The 22,233-nt window shown below is 43.9% G+C and overlaps 1 protein-coding gene across 11 annotated transcripts in view; it reads left to right on the plus strand.

The window, feature by feature from the left end:
- RBPMS (RNA binding protein, mRNA processing factor) overlaps positions 1–22,233 on the plus strand; it is a 178,382-nt gene that overhangs the window by 129,036 nt on the left and 27,113 nt on the right. The gene's annotated exons all lie outside the window — the stretch shown is intronic.

Consider the following 22,233-nt stretch of genomic DNA (forward strand, 5'->3'; position numbering starts at 1 on the left):
TTTAAGTTAGTAGTTACAGAGGCTTGATCAGATTCAGGTTAGGATTGGGGGTCGAGGGCAATATGCGCTTCCATCAGAAGGCACACAGTGATTAGTTGTCTCCCCCTATGTAATGGTAACAGCCGTCGAAGATCTCTACCTACATCTGCTGGTTAATTGCCAGTCCTTTTTGTGTGTAGTTATTTACTCCCTTTAATTGTATTTCATGAAATTTATTTATTTTTTAATTTATTTGAGAGAGAGCCCACAAGTGAGGGAGAGAGAGAATCCCAAGCAGGCTCCAAACCAAGAGTGAGGGGCCTCGATGCAGGGCTCAACACAGGGCTCCAACTCAGGAACCGTGAGATCATGACTTGAACCGAAATCAAGAGTCAGACGTTTAACTGACTGAGCCACTCAGGCACCCTTCATGAAATTAAAAAAAAAACAAACTCCCCCCCCCCCCCCCCATACATTTGCCAAAGAGCTCGTATAAAGACTATACCAATTTATGTAGCCAACAGCCGTGTACTGGAATACCACAATTCTCTTACTTTATACACATGGTGTCTGGGACTTGAGAGTCCTAGTTTCCCCTAAGGTCATATAGAGTAGCTAGAGTTGAGTATAGGAGTCATTTCTCAATCTTGTACAGGACACCAGCTTCCTTCTCTTTCGCAGCCCTAGGTAGTTTCTCATCTCCACTTATAAATGGTAGAAGGGAAGAAATAAAGACAAGGTGAGAGATTAAAGAAAGAAAGTGAACAGTTAAGAGACTTAAAGATGCAAAAATGACTCCCAGGATATTTCCCAGTTTCTCCTCTCATTTTGATTCCCTGATGCTTATAATGATCCACCATTGATTAGCATTACTTAGGGCATTGCATGATCTTACGTGGTTTTCAAAATACACTGACCAAAAACATCAATGGCCTTAGAATCCTAATTTCAGACTTTGCCACAAAGACTTTTTCGTAGCACCTTCATCCATGCCCTTTAAAGACCTTTTATTTAACACTATAAAAAGTACCAAAGCTGGGATCCTGTGGGAACATTCCAAGTTTAGTCCATCATTCACCTAAACATTTTTTTCCTAACACTTCTCTCTTCATTTATCAGTAGCTATATTTATGAAGAAATTCAATCTAGATGTGTTTGATAAATCTTGTCATTAAAAGGTATTTCAAAAGCCATTTTATTATATAGTAAATGTTTCTCAAGCCTGTTTCATTTAAGTTCTTTTCCTAAAATAGCAGTTTAATTTGACTTCTGGCAAATAGTTACCCTCAAAGGTTGAGCTAAGTTTTGAATGTAGTAACTTTGCATAGAAGCTAAATTTAGCTATTAGCCATCTCCCACTTCTAGTTTAAGTCCAAGTGAACTTTTAAAAGTCTAAAATATATTGGCCTCTCCCAAGACCTAGACTCTGATATTAACAAATGCCAAAAGAGATGTGCAAACAGGAAACTCTGTGACTCTTTTTAAAATGTTGTAAGTCCTATAATCATTTTTCCATTTAGCCCTCCCACCCACCCCACCCCCCACCCACCCCCACAAATAAAAAAATCTACAGTAATCCTGTGGAAACTTTAGAAATCTTTTTGTTTTTCTTGCCCACATCTTCCCATTTATATATTTTAAGTGCTACCTGATATGGCAAACAAATGTAAATGATGTCCTTTCAAAGTTCACTGGCTTCCTCTCTGAAGTCATCTAAAATTCTGGAGCCATAATACAAACCATCAGATAGTGTGAGACTTTCTACTTGAGAAACATTAAGTGACTTAAAATGATTAAGTGGAACCAGAAGAGCATTTTTTTCCCCAGTTTCTAGAAAGAATTGTGTTACTCCCTTAAGTGGATCTGTTAACAAGATTTTAGTTTAGGAGAGTGGAAACTCCTTGAGGGGACTGTGTGGAGGTAAATCCTGGCATATAGAGAAAAAGGTGTTTGATGGGGCTCAGACCCTAAGGCCAGCTTGGTTGCTAGTTCAGGACCAACCCACAGAGAGCTCCCACCTCTGCCACTGGGGACAGCCCCTCCAGCTGGTCCTCACAACCCTGCCTAGGGCTTCCCAGCCTCTGGCTCTCGAGTCCTCTCCCGAATACCATCATACACTTCTGTGAAAGAGTTCCTTACCACTTGTGCAAAATGTACTGATATTTTAAAATATTTGATGGGTTTAAATCCCAGATTAGTATCAGTTAGGATAACAGACCTTTTGACAAAAGGATGTCTTTAATTGACGCAGATGGCTGTAGTGATGAGAAGAGCTCCACTGCCCTCTGGATAGAGTCTCCCTTCCCTAGCGTGTTGTACAGGCCCTTCGCGAGCCTCTTCTCCAGACACTGGTCCCCTCACAGCTGTGCTCTGCCAGTACTCCGCCGCCGGGAGTCTATGCTGCCACTTGTGTCCTCTCTGCCTCTGACCTTCCCACTCCTAGTGCCCATTCCCTGGCTGTAAATTCAGTCTTTGTGCAAATTAGCTGCTTGTCCTTCAGAAGTCACCTTAGCTGTCTCATCCTTTAGAAAGCTTGTCTGACTCTCCAGAGGTGGATTAATTGCCCTTCTGGGCTGGTAGCTGCTGTAGAAAACTGTTTTTTTCCTTGCCACACCGTATAGAAATTTCCGGTTACCTCTCCGTCTCCCTCTGTAGTCTCTCAGCTTCTTGAATAATAAGACTGAGCTTTGCATATTAGGTACATAGTGTTTGATAAATACTTGCTAAATTCCTGCTCCAGTTCTGCTACTAACTGGCCCAAATCTGTATACCCTGAAACTTCCACTCACCTATTTTTACTCCCTGGACCTCATGTAACAAGTCTAATCCCATTTTTATATGATAGCCCTTCAGAATCTAGATTTCTGGGGGATAGTTCTCAGAAAGAATGAGACTGTTCCAGAATGAGTGAGTTCTTATACATGAGCACAACATGAGGCTCGATCCCACAACCCTGGAATCATGACCTGAGCCAAAATACAGAGTCGGACACTCAACCAGCTGAGCTTCCCAGGTGCGTTGGTGAGTGTAAGATGTCCTTAAAGTGAAGACATTCTGCAGAGATCAGAGTTTTGGGCTTGATTTTATGTTAATGACTTCGAAGGCTGGGAAACTGTGAAGTTGGCTCTTAAGCACACACAGCCTTGGGGAAACTGCTCTGAGCTGTATGGCTGTCCCTCAATTTAGGCGAATTGCATTCCAGGCTAGTGGAGGAATGAGTCTTAAAATTTAGTGGCAAGAATTAACTTTGTTCATGAAATGATAAGCGGCAGAGAAATGATGGTGTGTGGTAGGTATGAGAAGAAGGAAGGAAGGTATAAATGGAAACCCTCATCAGTTATGCTGTCCTTGATTCAGAACGAATTGGGAACTATTAGAGATTTATAAGAAGAGGAATTATCAGAAAGAACTTAGCAGTGGGTTTTAAAGGAGATGTGGCTTTTAGGTATTTTCTCATCCTGTAAAAATTAAATGGCTGATTACAGATGCATCACCCAAAGTGCCAGGGTGATGATTCAGATAGTGCTGTGCAGCTCCACCCTAAAAAGGACACATTAGCCTGTCTTTCTGACACATTCTCCCAAAAAACTTGCCCAGTACTACCCCCACCTCTATTCTCTTACTTATTTCCAGCTCCATTTGCCCCTTTGAACCTGATTCTCCTCTCAAGAGTGAGTGAGTGTGGGAAAAGTAACTTCTCCAGCAAACCTTGAGATAAGTTTCTTTAGGCCCCTCAGGCAGGCTTCTCATTCTGTTCTTGTAGCCGGGACAGAGGAATTAACATAAGGAACAGCCCTGGGAGCCAGTGTGGAGTCTCCACACCACGGAAGCCTGGCCCCAGCCGTGATCTCACAGCTGCCCTGAGACACCTTTTGGGGGGCTCCCTGCCTCATTCTGGATGAGATTTGTTCTTCTTTACCCCAACCACCAGCTCTCCAGGTCTCCGAACAAACTTCCGTGCTTGTCTTTTTCGTCAGTTCTCAGGAAAGGCCCAGAGACAGCTCTTCAAACAGTTTCTCTTCCCTCTGGGATGCTTGTAAACTACTGTCACATTACCCACCAACTGGTCTACAGCCACTGGTTACACACACAGCCTGATCTTTTCAGAATTTACCATCCAAGCCCCACACGGGATGTACTGTGGGCTCTATGACCCGCTTACCAGACTGTTCCCAGCCCTGCGTCCCATGCTGGGCCTCAGCACTGTGTGAGAAAAGAAAAACTTGGATGGGATCCAGCATGAGGAAAATGATTGAAAGATCAGAAAGAGGCGTTGCTATGAGAAAAGGATAAAGGAGCAGGGTAGGTTTAGCTCTGGGAAGAGAGGGAACAGTGAGAGATAGTAAGATATGTTGAAAAAAAAAAAAGAATTTTTTTTTAATGTTTATTTTTGAGAGAGAGAGAGAGAGACAGCATGAGTGGGGTTAAGGGCAGAGAGAGAGGGAGACACAGAATCCAAAGCAGGCTCCAGGCTCCAAGCTGTCAGCACAGAGCCCAAGGCAGGGCTAGAACTCATGAGCCATGAAATCCTGACCTGAACCGAAGTCGGATGCTCAACTGACTGAGCCACCCAGGCACCCCTAAAGATACTTGTAATTTTTTTAATCCTTGTCTAGTGATGGACTGTCCTTGTGCAAGATGTTCCAGTGCTTAGGACAGGTTGTCTGAGGTGCTCAGGCCCTGGAGTAAGGTATTGCTCTGTGTGTTTTCTGACCCTCCTCTGATTTGCTGTGAGATTTTGATTGTGAAGAGGGGTAGCTGGCATTGTATGGGGACATGTACGATGAGGACGGTGGAGCTTCTGCAAGTATGTTTGCCTAATGGTCCCCGAATGGGGAACCAGGATGTATGTATGGATTCTTTCTTGTTACCATGGTGGTAGTTCTGAGAGCTGGTAAAACCTGGAGTCAATAAGTAGAGCTTTGACCCTTGGGAATCTTCGGGTATGAGAAGTTTAAAAATAATTATGATAGGGGCGCCTGGGTGGCGCAGTCGGTTAAGCGTCCGACTTCAGCCAGGTCACGATCTCGCGGTCCGTGAGTTCGAGCCCCGCGTCAGGCTCTGGGCTGATGGCTCGGAGCCTGGAGCCTGTTTCCGATTCTGTGTCTCCCTCTCTCTCTGCCCCTCCCCCGTTCATGCTCTGTCTCTCTCTGTCCCAAAAATAAATAAAAACGTTGAAAAAAAAATTTATAAAAAAAAATAATTATGATAATTAGCAGCTATTCATTCAGGGCTGTTTTTTTGATATGTATTTATTTTTGAGAGAGAGAATAGGCACGTGAGCAAGGGAGGGGCAGAGAGGGAGGGAGGACAGAAGATCTGCACAGTCAGTGCAGAGCCTGATGCGGGACTCGAACTCACAAATCAGGAGATCAAAACCTGAGCCAAAGTCAGACACTTATAAGCCACCCAGGTGCTCCCAGGGCACTTGACTAAACTCTTTATATTATCTCCTTACTCCTCATAACAGTCTGTTGTGAAGGTACAGTTATTATCCTCATTTTACAAATGAGGGGTCAGGCTCAGAGAGTTTTAAAAATATGTTCAGGGTCACAGTTGGTAAGTTGCCTATCTGGGGTTCAAAAGCCAGGTCGGTCTCTCTGGCCCCAGAGCCTAAGGTCGTTTTGGGTTTTTAACAACTTTATTAAAGTATAATTTTAAAAAATAATTTACATTTTTTACAATTCACCAATTTAATTTTTTTTTTAACATTTATTTATTGTTGAGAGACAGACACAGAGCGTGAGCAGGGGGAGGGGTACAGAGAGGGGGAGACATAGAAACCGAAGCAGGCTCCAGGCTCTGAGCTGTCAGCACAGAGCCCGATGCGGGGCTCGAACTCACAAACTGCGAGATCATGACCTGAGCCCAAGTCGGATGCTCAACCAACTGCACCACCCAGGCGCCCCACAATTCACCAATTTAAAGTGCATAGTTCAGGGGCGCCTGGGTGGCGCAGTCGGTTAAGCGTCCGACTTCAGCCAGGTCACGATCTCGCACTCCGTGAGTTCGAGCCCCGCGTCGGGCTCTGGGCTGATGGCTCAGAGCCTGGAGCCTGTTTCAGATTCTGTGTCTCCCTCTCTCTCTGCCCCTCCCCCGTTCATGCTCTGTCTCTCTCTCCCAAAAATAAATAAACGTTGAAAAAAAAAAATTAAAAAAAAAAAATAAAGTGCACAGTTCAGTGTGGTTTCCTATATTACATTATCAGTCTCTCTTATTTGTCTGTTGTAAAATGTATGTGACATAAATCTTGACATTTTAACCATTTTGAGTTGTGCAGTTCAGTGGCACTAATTATATCTATGATGTTTTGCAGCCATTACCACTATCTGTTCCCAAAACTTTTTCATTGCTTCGAAGACACTAACCATTAGGCTCCCTGTTCCCTCTCTGCTATGCTCCCCCATAGTCTTTAATTGGTTTTGTCTCTGTGAATTTGTGTCTTCTAGATATTTCATTTAAGTAGAACCATATATGTGTCCTTTAATGTCTAGGTTTTTTCTCTTTATATTTTCAGAATCGACCCATGTTGTATAACGTGTTAGGATTTTTAATGGCTCGTGCTGGGTTTACATTTTTTCTTCTGTGTGCTTTTACTGACATTTAACAACTATCACATGAAGGAAATCAGTTTTCATACTTCGTTTCCAGTGTGTTCTTGTAACATTGGAACCATAAGTGTTCTCTTTTTTTCACGCCCCAAATGGTCCTTGTGTCTCTTTGTATTTTTACAAAGCCTTTAAGAAACAAGAACAAAACACTATGTGGTAAAAATACGTGGTCGTGGTAGAAACTCAGGAAGCATAATGAGCAAAACAGAACTCAAGCATCTATTTATCCACAGAATCTACCATCCAGAGATAAATCATAGTGATACTGTTAAATGTATTCTGTCACAAAGAGCTGTTGAAATCTTTTACATATCATTTAATTTTCATGACAGCCTATGAGAACAGGTACTTCCCTCCTCCCCCTCCCTTCCCCTTCTTCCTCTTTAATAGTTCCCAGATGAAGAAACTTGGCCTTAAGTTGCTAACTTACCCCAGGTCACAAAGCTGATAATTGGCTTAAACCTAGGGCCACATACCAAAGCATTATGCCCATCCCTCATGCAAAGCATTTATGTGTCTGTGTGTGTGTGTGTGTCTCTTTCTTCCTCCCTCTCTTTCTTCCTTTCTCTTTCTATGTGTGTCTTCCTTTTAATGGGATTGTATTATACATAATGTTCAGTAACCTGTTTACTTTGTCACTGAGTATTTTGTTAACATGTGTCCATATTTGTAAATACAGGTCTCTCACATCATCCCTTTTGGTGGCTGTAATACATGCCATTTTGTAGTTATTTAACCAGCCTCTAGATTTGAACTGTAAGATTCTCCTCCTTGATTCTTTTTTAAAAACCTTGTATGACCATCCTCTTAATGCTTGACCAGCTGCCAGTTCTAGATTTGCCAGAGATCTTGCAGGCACCAGGATGGCTTGGGCATGTCTTTAACACTCTAAGATGTTCTGGTTTCTGGCTCTGGGGAGGTGAAGCACCCCCATGAACCCCTTAGCTCCTATGCAGATCATCCACCAAGGCTCAGAAGTCAGGCCAGAGCCAGCCAGCCTTCCTACTGAGCCTCACACCAGATCTCCCTGAGTTTCATGGCAGAGTAGAACTGGAAAAAGACTTAAAACACTGACAGGCAGCCTTTTAGAGTTTGAGGGTAATTTGTTTATCACAGACTCAAGATCCTCATGACATAGAATTACTTACTCCCCGAAATAAAGAAGCTCAGCCTAAACTCCTCCAGTTTTCTTTTGGTATTTCAGTGCTTCTGACAGGTTAGGATGCTCCGTTCTCCCCAGTGAACTCTTGCTGTCATTCACATCCCAAGAATGAGTACGGTCTTCAGGAATGAGAGGGTGGGTTGTATACATTAGTGCTGGCCAAGTTTGCACTGTTTATCTTACTGGAAAGTCAACAGTGTGACTATTAACCTCCTGCACAATTAAGATGTAGGCTTTTTGTTATGTTGTTCTTAAACATTGTCGCTAAATCTGATTTTTATGAGGCAGAGAGAGATGGGGAGAAAAAGGGAAAATCTGGCCAGTCAGGGGGCTCAGATGGATCAACACCTGGAGCTGCTGTTGGAACTTGGAAGTCTGGCAGCCAGTGGCATCGAGTGGTCAGGGAAGTCTAGATCGGTCTGCAGAGGTACTTGGCCTGGCTGCTTTTGCTTTTACTTACCAGGTTAAGTGGGTCTTTTGAACAGATGAGATTTCTTTAGAGAAGCTGAAGGACAATGAGACTCCTTTTTAAAAGAAGCCTTCTGCTCTTGAAAAAAGAGCACTTGTTATTTAAAAAATTAAAAAGGAAATGCCTTATAGCTAAACCTTTAGGTTCCAGTGGTCATCAACTCATTCCTAGTAAAATGAGCTGAACAGTAAATACGAGGCACAAAAGAATGAGGAAGAAAACAGAGTTAAACAGAAGTGGCTGAGGGCACACATTCCAAAGCACCACTCCCTGCTGCCTCCTCCCGCAGGTACGGCCCCAGACAATTTGATGAACCAAGGCATTTTCTTGTAATAAGGATAGATTGCCTATTGCATAGATAACATTATTTACACCCCCAGAATGTGTCCTCCCCTCCTTTCCTATGTTCGTGTTGATTACTGCCACTGCTATTTGCTAACAAACACTGTATGATACTGTGCACTTACTCTGTGCCTCTCAGGTTCTCAGTGACTTTTTATGATGAACCTTTGTGATGGTCTGTATTTTTATCAGAGAAATTAGGTAAATTGCTCAAAGTTGTGCAGCCAGCAACATTTACAACTAAAAGACTTCCTTAAAGAGGAGAAACACTGGTTTGACTTTCAGGTGAGACTTTACTGAGTCACTACTCACCACGTTTCCGGAATTACCTCAGGTGACACATTCTGACACAAAAAGGTCATTTGTTCTTCTCTTGTCAAATTTTCTTTTCAGTGACCATCTGCTGACTCCCTGAAGTTTACAGCTCTTCCAGCACTTTCTGCAAGACAAATCACATCTTCCTAATAGCCTGCACTATGAAATTAATAAGGAGTTCCATCTTTACATAGTTTTCCTCAAGTATAACTTCTGCTCCCCACCCCACCCTACCCTGCGATCACTGGATATATGCAATTAAGTAAGAATTACGTTTCAGGTTTGTAGAGAATAAGGTCCTTCTGTGGCTCAGCATCAGTGCCTCGAATTTGGGCTGGAGAAATGAAAGATAATGGTATTCATCCAGCATCTGACCCACAGTAATATTTACTTATTAGTAAATACTCTTTGCAAAGAGGTGGTATAATTTGAGAGAAAGTAGCCCTGACTAAATTTTTGGATAGCGTGGTCTTTATTCATCCATGCTGGCCCTGAACTGCGTTTAAGAACTAGTTTAGTCTGTCTTTGTTTTTAATGTTTATATATTTTTGAGTTTTAATGTTTATATATTTTTGAGACAGAGCATGAGCGGGGGTGGGGGTGCAGAGAGAGAGAGACATACACAGAATCCAAAGCAGGCTCCAGGCTCTGAGCTGTTAGCACAGAGCCCAACACAGGTCTCGAACTCATCAACTGTGAGATCATGACCTGAGCCAAAGTCCAATGCTCAACCCACTGAGCTACCCAGGCGCCCTGCTTAGTCTCTCTTTGTTATTTTTTAAGTAATGACTGTCCAGTTTCTTCATCCATCCATGGGCTCATGGTTCAGTACTGTCAGGAAACATCTTTCATTTCTATCACAGAGTGTCAGGTTGAATTGTCCTCCCTGGAACCCGTGTCACCTCGGAAAGCCTAGGGGATGAAGAGAAGCAGTTCTTAGACAGCAACAGATGTTTCTACAAGTGAAGTTTTGCTTTGTTCTCAGGATTTGATCTGACGCACCAGATTATAAAACCAAGAATAAAAGAAGGGAGGATTTTGGAGAAGATGGAAAAGGACACGTTTCTGAGTTTTCTGTGTGCTAGCAGTGTTGTTACCTGTAGGCAGGAAGTTCTGGGTCTACTGATGGCTTTGTTCCTATAGGCTTTTCATAGTTCACAGTAATTGGCAATATGTGACTTTCTAGATTTAAGTGATGGATTTTTAGCCTCCCTGAAAGAGATGTTTAAAACACCATGGCACACAGCAACATTTAGCGGCCTTCGCCATAGCCATCAGCATTGTGGTGCTCGGGCATCTGATACTGAGTAAAGAAGACTTACTTTAGAATGGTGGTGATGATTGGGCATTCAGGTCACTTTTAAAATATTTCAAATAGCGATCACTATGATGCCATGAGCAATAGGTGTCCTCATTATTTTGTGTCTTCCTTATATCCTCCAAATACCATTTAGAGGCTGAGGCAGGAATAGTTTGGGAAAACATGTTTATGCCTTGGACTTTTTACATTTAGTACACATGCAGTTTGGCTACGATACTCCTCTTGGCTTCGATGGCCCTGGCTTGTGGCCATGTCGGATTCTCTGGCTGCATAATTCTCAGTGCACTGACAGCCAGGACAGTGGGATGGGTAGGGTGGCTGTGCTGGTGGTGATTATAGTAGAGTGCTGCTACCACCACAGTCAGGAAGATGATAAATGATATACATAACTTCTCTATGTTAATTGATTTGTTTGATCTTCTACTTGTAATTTCAGTTTGAATTTCTAGGAGTCAAAATTTTAGTACCACATGAGAAGCTAGGAGGAGCAGTAGAACTTTTCAGCTATCCATATCTAGAGATGATGGCATTTTACCTCAGTGGGTCTTTCTCATCCACGTAGGACTGACACCTTTTAGTCTGTGGGCTCGCTCTTTTTGGTGATTGGAAAGGCCTCTTGGGAATACAGAATGTTAGCATAAGCTAGTGCCTATTTCTTGTTGTTGTTCCCATGAAGATGGGTACATTTTCATGTGTTCTAAAATTTATGCTTGGAATTTTTTGACATAGCCACCACTATTTAACTCACAGTTCTTTTCAGAACAGACTGTAGAGCAGGATTGCTCTGACATGAGAGGAAACCAAGAAGGTGGAAGCAGGGATGACAGGTTTGCTAGTGTGGCCCACCCATCTCTATGCAGTCTCTGCAGCCCAGTACATCATGCTCTACCAATGGTTTGTGAATATTGTCGACATTCGCTGTGCATAAATCAAGGGTAAATAGCTGAGGCCAGCCAGCGAACACAGATGGCAGGAACCAAAAGAGTTGCTTGGCTCATAGAGCAGGAGCTCAGTTCAGACACACATTCCATTGAGAAATCCCTCACACGGCCCATAGGCCACAATGCTTCTGTGTGTCTGGATTTGTGTTATTTGTACCCCAAGGTAGGTTTTGAAGTTCTGACTCCATTCCCTAAGTCAATTTCAGTCTCTTTAAGACCGATAGCTGTGACAAGTTATTCAAGTTTCTGCCTTTTTATCTAGACTGGAACCTGTACAGATATAAACTGACGTTTTCTTAAAAGTCAGTGCCGCTAAACTAGAAATCATTGGGTTGATTATACGTTTCTCAATTTTACATGCTCCTGAATAGTGTAAGAAGTTGCAGCCACTTGGTAATATCAGTTAAATTTAAGAAACGTCATTGAATATCTTTTGTGTGCTAAACCTAGGTGCTGGGGGTAGGAGATTACAATTTGGGGAATAAGAAAGGTACAGAAAGTTCATTTTCAGTGTGAGTGATAGAGGGCAGTGATCAAGGTACACACGTACTATTAAGGGAGCTATCGGAAGGGTATGTGGTCCATCCTGGGTTTTCAAGAGTGCAACATGCCTTAATGAAGACTTCTCTAGGCAGTACCTGTTTCAGCTGAGAATCAGTTCGGCTTTGTTAACTGTCAAAGAAATACACATCAAAATAATGGAGAGATGTTTTGCTTATAAAATTGTTGGGTTTTGTTTAGTTTTGTATTTAATGATAATTCCCAATGTTGTCATATTTAAAAGTTGGTATAAATGTATCTGTTTTTATTGGGAAGGTAATATTGAAACAGTCCAGCACAGTAAGATTTATCAAGGTTCTTAAAAATGCTTATCACCTTAGACATAGGTTCTTTTTTTGTTGTTTTTTGCTTTTTTTTCCTTTCTTTAGAGAGAGCAAGCGTAAGCTGGAGGGGGGCAGAGAGAAAGGGCGACAGAGGACCTGAAGCAGGCTCTGTGCTGAGAGCAGACATGGACGCTTAACACACAGACACGTAGCCACCCGGGTGCCCCTAGACCTAGTTTTTCTAAGAATTTATCTCAAAGATTTACGCCTAACAGCACTAATTAAAAACTGAGCGTCTGCTCTAGAACATGTACTATGCTAGGCACTGGGGATACAGTGGTGACCATCACAGACCCAGGCCCTGCACTCAAGGAGCTTATGGTTTAGTAAGATAGTTTTGTAGGTGGTCTGTTTTCACAGACTAAGTGGACCTCTGTCCAAGTAGCTGTTTTATTAAAAAGACACCTGTCCCTCCCCATGTTCTTGAAAATACTTTTCCCTTTTCAACTTTCTTCCCTTACCAAAAATGGTGAGTAGCAACTGGAAGTTTTAGTAAAAGGCTAGCTGTTGTTTAGATGAAGGAAGAAGTTTCTTTTTCTTCCTTCCTACGCCCTCCAGGATTCTCCGTACAGCACAGGTTGTCGATGGTTCTCATACACCCTCTCTGTGATCCAGACCTGCAGTTTCTCCTGGCTTCTTTCTCCTTTACTCGGCACTCATGTACACATAGACATATACACATGTCTCTAAACTAGTTTTTGTAAAAACAAGTGAAAATCACCTCAAGGGTATGCTTTTCTTATAAATTTAAGTATTAATTACATAATTGTCATGGCCCAGAAAAGCAGATCAGAATTACCATGTTTTCAAAATTAACCTCTTCATATATTCATCCACCCTGAAGTAATATTTTCTCTTTTGTTTTTCAGGGTAGTGACCTGTCTTTTCTAACTTTGTTAGGAGTTTAAGCTTTATGGTTTTGGGGCAAGGTGTTTGGCTAGGCAAAACCACCATCTTTTTTTTTTTTTTTTTAACATTTACTTATTTTTGAGAGAGAGAGAAAGAGAGTGAGCCGAGAAGGGGCAGAGAGAGAGGGAGACACAGAATCCGAAGCAGGCTCCAGGCTCCGAGCCGTCAGCACAGAGCCCGATGCGGGACTCGAACCCACGAACCGTGAGGTGAGATCGTGACCTGAGCCGAAGTCTGGCGCTCAACCGACTGAGCCACCCAGGGGCCCCATACCATTTTAGCACAGTGGTTAAGAGCAGGAGCTCTGGAGCCACATGGTCTGTATTCAGATTATGGCTTCACTCCCAGCTGCGTGGCTTTGGGCCTGTCACTTAATCACTTAGCATCCTCCATTTGTGACATGGAGATAATAATAGCAGTACCTCTCAGAAGGATGTTGTGGAGAAGAAGTAGGTTCAAGTCTGTGAACTACTTTGCACAAAGTACGTGCTGTATAAATATCCTTATTCCTGTTTGATATGCAAACAACCCCATTCACTAGCCACACTACCACTCATGTGTACGATACTGAAATCCCTTTATAATCTAAATTATCTGCCATAGATGGAAGAGGCTCTTGTTTCAGCAACAAAAGAGGGAGAAGACTCACTTCAACTGACAGTACAGAAAGAGGGGGAGTGGGTATGTTATGCAAAAGGGAGAGTATATTCATTCAGCAAGTGTTCATTGAATGGCTACTTTGTGTCAGACACTGAAAGGGTACACCAGCGAGTACAGCTGCAGTGGTCCAGCCTCGTGGAGCTTAGCGAAGTCTCTAGCAGAGTGGAGCTGGGCAAATGTTTTTGTATTGTTACTATAAAACCAACACTTTCTGGAAGTGCAACTCCTGTTACACTCTAGATTTGATTGCAGTTGTTAAGAAATCCATGGTCTCAGAGAGGCTGGCAAAATACCCTCCAAGTTCAGTTGCCGGTGTCTGGGAAGGGAATTGCCTGGGGAAGAGCTGGGGCACCCTCATCCCTGCAGTTGCACTGCTCAAGAAGAAAGACGAATGAAAGTATCCAGCGGTGGTGAGCGGGAGTAGATAACGATAGTGACTTAAAGCAGGTCCCCAGAGGAAGTTTTCTTCCTGCTTCTCTGCTCTGGGTTCCCTCCACCTCTCAGATCAGGCATCAGATCTTTTTAAAACCACGGATTATATTGGATAGTTTTTTGGCGTAGAACAGCTGGGCAGTAACAAAAGAACAGGACTGTTGAGAGCAGTGACCGCTCAGAGGTATGACAGAAAATCATTAAGCGGAGGAGAAGGGCCGCTGGGCCAGCTGAATCAAGACCAACTTGATTTTGGAATTTCCTTGGCATCCTTATTTTGTGGGTCTAGGTTGGCCTTCCTGCAGGTTTGAAGAGTTGCTGCAGGAATATGTGTTACGAGAGAAAAAAAGTGGAGTGGGGAGACTGGAAGTTAGCAGGAAGCCAGTTTAAAAGTCAAAAGGCTACTAAATCAGTAGGTGAGAACCTGCAGTTCGGTCATAGAAGCAGGGGTGGAAGGGAAGAGATGAGATGGTAGTGGCCCCAGGGTGGCTCGGTCAGTTAAGCGGCTGACTCTTGATCTGTGCTCAAGTCATGATCTCATGGTTCCTGAGATCTAGCCCCGCATCAGAGCTCAGCCTCAGAATTGGAGCCTGCTTGAGATTCTCTCTCCCTTTCTGTCTGCCCCTTCTCTGCGTGTGCTCACGCTCGCTTGCTCTCTCAAAATAAACTTAAAAAAAAAAAAAAAGATCGTAAGGCGTAGTGGAAATGCAATCAACATAGAGAGGCGGGAAGTGAAGGGTTGGATTCTGGACAAAGATGACTGATTCACGATTCACATCCTGGGTCTGTCACCTGCTATGAGTCACGTGGCGGTTCTTGAACCTCTGTGTACCTCTGCTTCCTTGCCATGCAAAACGGGCGAATATTCCTACCTTCCATAAGGAGCACGGTGTGTGGCACAAAATGTGCTTGGTGAGCATTAGCTACTGCTCTGTTACTACTGTTGTCGCTGTTGTTAGTATCTTTGTCATCTTTACTGTTATTAGGACTCAGCAGTTGTCTGGACATGGAAATGAAGGAGACCTTGAAGCTGAATAAATGGGATAAAGGAAAATGTGGGGAGGTGAGAAGAGAAATTGGTTGTGAGTGACAGTTCACTTTTGGATAAGTTGAGCTGGATGAGTTTGGAATGTTTACACTGGAGTGGGCATCAAAGCTGTCGATTAATGGGTTATTCCTAAACAGAACTCACAGTTGAAACAATGGAAGTTGCCAAGGGCCATGATAGAGAGTAGATAGAAGAGACCTGAGCACACACTTGATTACTCTTGGTGTCTCGAGCATTTAGTACAATTAGCTCCGTGTGCAGAACAGAAAAATTACAGTTGTGGTTTGTGCTGGGTGGTGCTGAAGACATCCTTTCAGCTTCTCACCAAATCTTTTGATTCCTCCTTTACACTTCTGTAATTCTTAGGGAGCCAGTGAAAGTATGTGACCTTTCCTGGGAACTGTTTCCTAGGGCTACCACAGTAAGTTACCGCCAGTGGGTGGCTGAAAACAAATTAATTCTCTTGCAGTTTAGGAGGACAGAAGTCTGAAATCAGGTGTCAGCAGTGCTGATTCCTCCTGGAGGGCTTTAACCGACAGACCCTCTCATGCCTCTCCTAACTGTGGTGGCTGCTGGCAGTCTCGGCATTCCTTGCCTTGTAGACACATCATTCCGGTCTCTGTGTCCGGCTTCACATCGCCATCTTCTCTGTGTCCTCTCCTCTAATAGGAACATCAGTCGTTGGATTTAGCACCCTCCCCAAATCCAGTATGATTTCATCTCAAGGTCCTTGAATAATTACACCTGCAAAATTCGTGTTTTCAAAAAAGTTTCCAGGTAAATGTTAATTTTGGGAGGACACTGTTCAACCCACTGCCAGAGCTAGTTAGTGTGCCGGGCCACCGAAGCTGGCATATGCTGCATTCTTAACCCTGACACAAGAAGAGTGTGTCCTGCTAGGAGAGTCTACAAAAGAGCCTTGGAAGACTGATTTTTGAGGGGTTTACTTAACAGACATGGACCAAATACTTGTGAGATACGTGTGAATGGGAGTCCTTGATTTATTTTTTCTTTCAAATTTGATTTTTTTTTTCCATCAAAAATGGAATTTGTCATTATATTTAGCCTTTGGTTTTTTCTGGTCAAGGCTTCATTTATTAGGCAAGCTCTCCTTAAGGACTCTGCTTAGGTTTATCTAGTAAACGGAGTATGCCAAAAACTAGAGATGAGGACCACGCCTGCTCTAAGGCCTGTCACCACCACCACTGGTGGTATGTGGGGGGGCGTGGGCAGGATGCTGTATGGAAGGGAGCCTGAACCATAAGACAAAGAGACTGGGATTCTGGTCCCAGTTCAGACACTATGAGTTAGCTGTGAGACCTTTAATAGAGTTCCTGCCCTTTTCTCCAGAGCTTTGGATGAGTATCCAGAATGATAATGGATATACACCTTCTTAGCTGTGTATGAAAATGTATGCAAATACAACATGTTATTAAAACAGGGTTGAAATGTAATCTTATTTAAGAAGTCACATTTATATCCTCTCGTGTCTCTCTTCTGTGTATATTTGTCTCCCACATAGAATTGAATTAACCTACAGTTTGATCGTTTCCTCTTCTGAAGGGCAAGGTAGAAGTTACATCCTCTTTTCTCTGTTGTTTTTATCGAGTATAGAGCAAGTGGTTGACTTGTTGATACTTTGTGATCCACTGTGCTAGGCTCTGGGTGAGCAGAGAGTGAGAACATGCAGTCCTGGAGGTAAGTGCTGTGCCTGGGAGACAGAGGATGCAGCAGAACACAGAAAAGGTGCTCCTTCCCTGCCACCCAAGGAAGTGACATCTTCGTAGAGTCCTTTGAAGAAAGAATACAGGTTAAGGCAGTTGAAAGGAGAGAATGCCCCTGGCAGAGGGAGCTAGTGTGTACGAGGCCTGGAGGTGGGGGAGGAGCGGGCACGGTCCAGCAATGAGAATGATCCTAGACCGTGATGGGGAGGCAGGTGAGAGCCGGGTCTGCTAAGGCAGATGAGGGCAAGATCATATGCAGTCTTCTAGGCCGTGGTATCTGGAGATCAGACACTGTCCTGGGAGCTAGGAGAAATCACAGAAAGGTTTTAATCAGGAGAGTGACATTGCAGAATTGTGTTTTCAAAGTTGTCCTGGCTGCAGCGTGACTGCCAGGAGGACTGTGAGGAGGCCTTTTCAGTAACCCGGTGGTGGTAGTTAAGAGAGTGGCTGATGGGACGGGTTCAGTGGGGCCTTGGTGAAAGACTACCAGGTCACCATGGTTTGGGCATCGGCCTGGCATCTTTCACTGAAATCTGGAACCGAAGAGGACAGGCAGTGGGAGGGAGGGACTGTGTTTAGTTTCAGACATGTTGAGTATGAGATCGCCGTGGAATATTTCCAAGTAAAAATATCCAAGAGGCAGAGTAAATACTGACCTAAAGTTCCTGGACCTTGTGTTCTCAACTGCATTCAGGTTAAGTCCATCAAAGATTATCCACGTCCCTCTTGCTCTCTGTTGTTTTTGAGAATCAGTTCATCTTTATCTGTTTCAGTGTGACTTCACACCGGAAGCTTCGCCCTTCTGCATGTTTGTTTCCGCATCCAAAATGAAAAGGCAGACAAAGATGATCTTCATTAGCTGTTTTTGTTTAAACCTCTGTCAGACACTGCTCTTTTTTTCTTTTCAAAGGGATTGGAAGATGGAGTTGGGGAAGTTTCTAGTCCTTGTTTGCCAGAATACAATTTGAGCTTTTCCGGATGTATATTCTTATGCTAAAAAAGGCTTATTCAGATGTATATTGTGAGCCCTCAACAACTGTATCCTTCTGAGGTGCGAAAGGAGAAAGGATGTTGCTGGATCTGGAGTAATGGGAGAGGACTGACCCATCACCCTCTCAGCAGAGGGTCGGATTAGGCCCAGACACAAAGCCCTGGCCGCCTGATCCCTCCCCTCACTGGGGGGTCAAGAGCCTATGTAGTCAAGGGGAGTCTCTCTACTACCCCCCCCCACCCCCGCCAAACTGTGGTCATCCTAATGGGCTCAGGGCAGCAAACCTTCTCTTTTTTTCAGCCTTCCCATCCTATTAAGTTGAGCAGGATCAGCAGTGACTCAGGAAGGTGAAACCCACTAGAGCCAGCCCATCTGCTCCCCTGCTGCTGCCCGCACCTTTGTTGGTTCATCGTGTGTGTGAAGGGCTTGTGCTATGGAAAACCTGTCTATTCAGTTGTTTTAATTTTCTCAAGACTACACATTAGCAACCAAAAAGAATATACAAATTCAGCTTACTACCCTCTTCTGCCAAGAAAGAGTATGTGGGTTTTCAGAGATTCCCCAGCATCCTAGTGAAATGTACGTGTCTGTGAGGGCTTGCTTTGCCACAGGTGTGACCGTAGCCTGGTCCAGCTGTCCCCACCGTGCCTATATTGCTCTGTCACTAGTGGCTCTGAGCCAAGCAGGTGCTGTCAGGCTGGATCTGCTTTGACCCTCCAGTTTCTCTCACAGAACAAGTCCACAATCATTGCTCTCATTTGCATTTTCTCTCTCGAAGTATTTCATCCATTAAACAAATTGCTGTGTAGCAGGTACTGTGCTAAGCTCTTTGAGAGCAACATGCATAACACTTGGCTCAAGCATCTTGATCCATTAAGAAAGGCAAGAAGGCAACTTGTATCAGTGGTTCTCAAATTTAGGCATCCATCAGATTCACCGGGGGGGGGGCAGAATTCTGATTCAGTAGGTCTGTACTGGAGCTAAGAATTTGCATTTCTGCCAAGCTCCCAGGTGATGCCGCTGGTGTGGCCACCATACTTTGAGAAGTACTGACTCACAGGACTGGGTGCACTGTGGGTGCCGTAGTGCAGCTATGAAGATAAAGTTTGGGAGCGCGGAGGAAGGAGTAAATAGTTTGACTTGGCTTATTCACCTTTCTTCCTTTCATTTCACCTGTACTTCCTGGGTCAGATTTTTCTGCGCTTTGTGAGGCCCTAAACGCTCACTTGAGGACTCCCTCAGCATTCCAAAGTACTTCAGGCACTGAAGTCTGTGTTAGGAGAGCCTGTTTGGTTCTGTCCCAGTCATTCCCAAAGTCATCCCAGTGTTCTTTGTTTCTTCCCTTGCTCCGGCTGCTCATGGCCCTCCCTCCCTCGGGTGGGTTTTTTTCAGGAGCTGCAGGAATGGGTTCAGTCTTCAGACTTGGAAGAGGAGCTTACTTTTTCTTTTTTTTTAAATGTTTATTTTTGAGAGAATGCAAGAGACAGAGTGTGAGCAGGGAAGGGGGCAGAGAGAGAGGGAGACACAGAATCCAAAGCAGGCTCCAGGCTCCGAGCTGTCAACACAGAGCCCAATGTGGGGCTCGAACTCACGAATCCAGAGATCATGCCCTGAGCCGAAGTTGGATGATTAACTGACTAAGTGACCCAGGTGCCCCAAGAGGAACTTACATTAAAAACCGTTCCATGGGTGACCACAGCTATAACAGCAGTTTTCAGTGTTCTCTGGAACCCTGGTGTACCTGGGAGACAGACATGGGGGTTGAAGTCCTCCAGCTACCCCACCACCAAGGCAACAAAAATTCACTGCACTTAATTTAAAAAGGGATTCTGGGGAAAGTTAGTTTGAAGAAAGGGTTCCAACTGCTTTTATTTTGAACTTTGAAAATTACTGTTCTGTAACATGTGTTCCAGTTCAAGCCTCCTTTTTGCTCATGGTTTTTGTTTTAGTGTGGCAAATACTAGAAGGATTGGGAAATTTTAGATCTAGTTCCTATGGATATTTCCTAAGTTTTCCTTTAATAAAGAAAACAGTGGTGTATCTTTAAGCAGCTTTTAAAGTTTTCCGCCAGGCCCCATTAAGTCTACCAAGCATTATTACACACTAAGTGCTAGTCTCAGAGCTGGCGCCAGGGGTGCAGGCTGGATCCTGCCTTCCTGAGCTCTCACTGGCCAACCGGTGGGCTCTTGGTTTTGAGGACTCCTCCTCTCCCCAGTGCCCTCCAGCTCAGAGCGTTTCCACTGGCACATTTTGAGCTCATCTTCCTCCCGACCAGCCCACTCTGCTGCTGCACATCTCTTGACATTTATGGTAACTCCAGATTGCGTCACAAGGGGAGAAGGGAAGGGTGGTGAGATGTGTGATGGGATTTACCCAATGTGAGTTCGCTCCAGTCTCTCTTAGGCCTTCCCTCCACTACCTGACTTGTACTGTCAGCAGCTTTGGGTTGGGGACTTTGTTTCCAAATGTCCCATTCTGGGCTAGGTTTAGTGCAGGTCAGTGAATAGTCTGCAAGCATCAGTCTAGACCCAGTGGGAAGTAATGCTGTAGGATAAAAATGTAGAAATGTCTGGAAATCATAAATCCCATCTGTCAAGGCTGAGATTGAAACCCTGACTCCCCCTATCTCCACTATCTCTCTCTCTAGGATCAGATAGCTTTTGCCAAAAAAGTTTTATTTAATTCCGTGGGAGTGCTTGAATTTATGCCCCATTTCTAGGATCAGATATCATAAAAGACATTTCATTTTTAAAACTTTCACCCCCAACTTGGCCAGTTCCTGTTAGGCAACAGGATGAGGAAGGGCTGCCATCAGGCTGCAGGCCCTGCGTAGTCCTCTCTGCTGGCATTTAGAGTCTCCTGCTGTCACAGTAGGACTGAGCAAGCATGGGCTAAGACATTAGTGTGCTGGGTCCTGAGACTTTCTTGACTTTTTTTTTTTTTTTTTCTTTTTTTAAAGGCTCAGAATGTCTTAAAATAGCATGGTAGCTGAAATAACAGTAACAACAACAACAACAATAATAGCTTGCCATTCCTGAGAATGGTTGTTTGTTTGAAATCCGAGGCATGGGTTCTGGCAACAGTTTCCACAAGCGGGGCTCCCACAAGAGTTGCTCTAATGGAAATCATATGGTCTCATCATGACCGGAAACACAGAGGTCTGTTAAGCATTCTCCCAATCCCTCTGTTAGGAATTTTCTTACAGAAGCTTCAGACACCTACATACCCTAGAATTGGAAATAGGTGGTGTAGACCTGATCATTTTAAAGAGGCTTATGATGCTACTGTTATCCCCTTCAAATAATATCAGTCTACTCTTTGAGCTAGGCTTTCCAGCCTGGATATGCAAACAGTCTGTATCCCCATCACTAAGTCCTGAGGAGGACATTTTTTTTTTTTTTTAACTGCCTTGTTGAGAAAGGGATTCGGGGAGTCCGGCCAGCCATGGTTACAGCACTCCACATTGTCGAGATCCACAGGCTGCCTTCTGAATGGATAGTCCCTAGTAAGCTCTGGAATCTCCATCTTTTCAGAAGTTCTTGCCATGCTGGCCAGCTGTGAAAAAACTCCCCAGGTTCACATGCACCTGCAGGCTCTGCTGCCTTCCGGTTGCTCCGTACAGCAGTTCCCACATCACATTCAGGGAAGTTCTGTTTCCAGCCCCCTTCCCACACTGAAAACCCTGCCCAGAGCCAGAGTTTTGGCAGATGGTGAGAATGAGTGAGACCTGGAATAAGCAGGCCTAGGGTGACTTCTTCCATGTGGGAAGGAGTGAAATGACTTGATTGACCTTGGGTCACGTGCACTCTAGACTTCTGGAAAGTCCTGAATGGCAGAGTCTCTAATGGCTTTATAAGTCACCTTTTCCTGACTGCTTCAGCAGTCCTGGGTAGCATCCTTGGCCTACTTGATTTCAGATTTTGACAGGTGATAAAAGCACATACTGAGATTGCTGCTTTACAGAGTCCAGATTCATAACTATTGACTGATGTTATTTTTGCCTTTGCTGAGACGCTCCCTCATGTGTTTGCTGTTACTTTAATGGATTGCTTCCTGATACATTCTGAGCCCCGGGCACTTGCCCTTCAATCTGGCAAACTGCGGCTTGACCTGAATGGAATCAGATTGAGACCAGTCAGTTGGCAACATGACTCACTTTTTTTCCTAGAAAATATAGTTTGTGTAAGCAGTGACTGTGAATGTTCTAATTTGCATCTTTGTGGAGCTTAACTTTAATCAGGATACTCCAGCCTTTTTCACTTCTATTCTCTGAATTTTTAACATTTTAAATGTCTTGTAGGCACAGCGTCTGGCTCTGTGCTTCCGAGTGTTAAATGGGTAATGCTTGGTGATCATGACTTACCGGTTAGTAGTAATTACACTTCTAAGCAGAGAAGTCCTACAGTTCAGGTCTGTTTGGGTCCTGCCAGTAAGCCATTATTCTC

This window comes from Puma concolor, chromosome B1 (genome assembly GCF_028749965.1).
Source record: "Puma concolor isolate L17-30 chromosome B1, mPumCon1.1.hap2, whole genome shotgun sequence".
Lineage (NCBI taxonomy): Eukaryota > Metazoa > Chordata > Mammalia > Carnivora > Felidae > Puma > Puma concolor.